Consider the following 3,075-nt stretch of genomic DNA (forward strand, 5'->3'; position numbering starts at 1 on the left):
GAGCCCAGGAGTTTGAGGCTGCTGTGAGCAATGATGGTGCTACTGCACTCTACCCAGGGCAACAGAGTGAAAGCCTGTCTCCAAAAAAAAAAAAAAAAAAAAATTTGCTACCTAGTGATATTTAACCAACAACATTTCATAAGAGAAAAACAGAAACTCTTGAGGTGCTACACAACTATCAAGCCAACAGCATAACCGTAGCCCAGAAATAAACCCCCCAAATGGAAGATGGAAGCAATGTGACCTTCATTCAAACATTTTACCCAGAAGTTTTCAAAACTCTCCAGTGGGGAGTCAGATTTCATGCTAGGGAATTTTGTAGGGCTTTCAAGGGACTTTTCAGTGGTAAACAGTAGGAAATGTTATCTGCTGTATTTCTAAGTGGTTTCGAGGTGTCATTGCAATTCTCGACAAGTCCCTATGGACTTTTTAAAAGTTAGAACTTGAATCTGGCAAGAGTCTTAGTTAAGGAAATTTCTTGGCCAAATGGGGTAGAAATCTGAAGCCCCCTGAGGGAGTGGGAATGAGAGAGCTGGGGCATGGGGAAGAGAGGGGTTGCCTGGGGAGAAGGGAAACACAAGAAGCCCAGGAGGCCTGGTTCTCTGAGTTCAAAGAGAGGTGGCAAAAATGAGTAGCCAACTTGCTGGGACTTGGGGGGCAAAGATTAGATTGTATTTGAAAGGTCAAAAATGAGGCAGCATTTTAAGTTGGGAGGGAATTTTCTGGTGGCTGAGACTTGTTTGAGGGGTCTGATCAATTCGACAGACGAACACTAATGGCCTACTGTGGGTTAGGCCCTGTGGCTACTCAGATGACGAAGGCATGGATCCTGTCTTCAAGGAACTCACAGTCTAGCAAGGGAGGCAGACATGGCAACACGACACAGTGCAGTGTGGCAGGGACAAGGTGGGGAAGTGGAAGGTGGGGCAGGCAGAGTGGGTTTCAGAGGATGTGTCTGAACTGGGTTTTGAAGTCAGTGATTATCCTTAGTGTCATGGGGACACCATTAAAGGGTCTTGGGAAAGGAAGTGCAATGCTCCAATTTTGTTTTAAGAGATCATTCTGGCTGCTATTTGAAGCAAGAATGGAAGCAGAAGAGAAGGCTAATGCAGTAGTCTAGGAGGGAAATGATGGTGGCTTGGGGATGGCAGAGGTGGTCAAATTCTGGGTAATATATTTTGAAGGTAGAGCTGACAGAATTTGCTGATGGATTGCATATGGAATTGAGGGAAAGAGGAGCTGAGGATGACTCCTAAGTTTGGGGCCTCAGCATTGGGTAAAGAATACTATGGAGGTGTTACTGGGATGGGGAAGGTGTGTTCAGGTTCATGGTAAGTTTGAGATGTCTGATGGACTCACAGGTGGAGAAGTAGTAGAATGGAATCTGAAGCCCAAGGGAGAGGTCAGTCTAGAAGATTAGATATGGAAGTCATCAGCATTTAGGTGGCATTTAATGCCATGGAACTGGATGAGATCACCTAGGTTAGAGAGGCTAGAAAAACAGATGTGGTGGATTGAGGCCAACATTTAGAGGAGGAGCAGCCACTGAAATTACTATAGGAAAAGCAGATGAATGTGTCTTCCGGACCTAAAGAAAAAAGTATGGTCAGTTTCCCAGGGCTGCCATAACAAAGTATCACAAATTAAGTGGCTTAAACAACAGATGGTTATTTTCTCACAGTTGTGGAGGTTGGAAGCCCAAAATCAAGGGGTCAGTAGGGCTGGTTCCTTCCAAGGGCTGTGAGGGACAATCTGTTCCATGTTTCCTCCTAGCTTCTAGGTTTGCTGGCAATCTTTGGCATTCCTTGGCTTATGTATGCAGCGCCCCAATCTCTGCCTTCACATTCACATGGCATTCTCCTTGTGTGTGTGTGTGTGTGTGTGTGCATGTGTCTGTGTCCAAATTTCCCCTTTTTATAAGGACACTATCATATTGGATTGGGGCACACCCTAACAACCACATCTTAATTTGATCATCTGCAAAGAAGTTATTCCCAAATAAGGTCAAATTCCCAAGTACTAGGGGTTAAGATTTCAACACGTTTTGCGGGGGCACAATTCAACCCCTAACAGTCAAGAGAAGTGGATATGGCAAAACGTTCTTGGTGACCTTGATGAGAGCCGCTTGTATGGGTGGTGGGAGGCGAAAGCCACATTGCAGTGGGCCGAGGGGGGAATAGATGAGGCATAAGTGGAGACCATGAGCACAGACAACTCTTGAGAGATTTTGCTCTGGTGGTGCAGAAACTTGGAGGGACATATCTTGGGGAGGTTTTTTTATTTTTTAATGTAGGCGATGTTAAACTATGTTAATGTGAATGCTCTGTGAGAGAGAAACTGGTATGTTAGTGGAAAGAATGGATAACAAGAGGCCAGAATTCCTCGAGTAGAAATGAAGGCATAGGATCTAGGAATGGGACTGAAGGTAGAGTATGAGGGTCCAGACGCAGGTGGATTTGGTGGGGCAAGATGAGGGGGATTATGTCCAGTTGAATGAAGTGTGAGGTGTCATAAGCTGAGAACGTGTGTTCATGGGGAGTGCTGGGAATCGGAAGCAGCACTGTGCAACAGTCTTGTAGGAGAAGCAGTTACTCAGGAACTGCGGTAGGAGGGCCTGGCATTGCTGAGATTTGTGATCACAAATGTGAAGTGAGTCAGTCAGCATGGCTGAGTGATTTTTCTGGAGGAATGATTAGCTGCAAGAGTGTGGGCACAGAACGAGTGGGTAGCTGGGCTTAATAGAGTGGGGATTTTGCCAGAGAAGAATGTTGGAGTAGAAGGGCAAGGGGGTAGTTTTAATACTGGATCATGGAATTCACGCTGGGTAAGGAAGGAGGCGAAGTGGGTGACGGAGCACAAAAAAGTGGTAACAGCCGTGGTTTGTGGTCTCTGAGGGGCTGAGAGCTGAACAGGGACGTCAGGGCAGTGAGATAGGAAGATAGAAGGTGGTAGCCAACGCGTGGGATACTTGGATATCAGATTTTGGAGGCGGTGGTGACTGAAAAAGTCAAAAGCTATATTATATATCCTTTACCTCAGGCCTGGCAAAATCTTTCACATATATATTAAAATATA

This window comes from Propithecus coquereli, unplaced genomic scaffold, assembly GCF_000956105.1.
Source record: "Propithecus coquereli isolate 6110/MARCELLA unplaced genomic scaffold, Pcoq_1.0 Scaffold563, whole genome shotgun sequence".
Taxonomy (NCBI): Eukaryota; Metazoa; Chordata; class Mammalia; order Primates; family Indriidae; genus Propithecus; species Propithecus coquereli.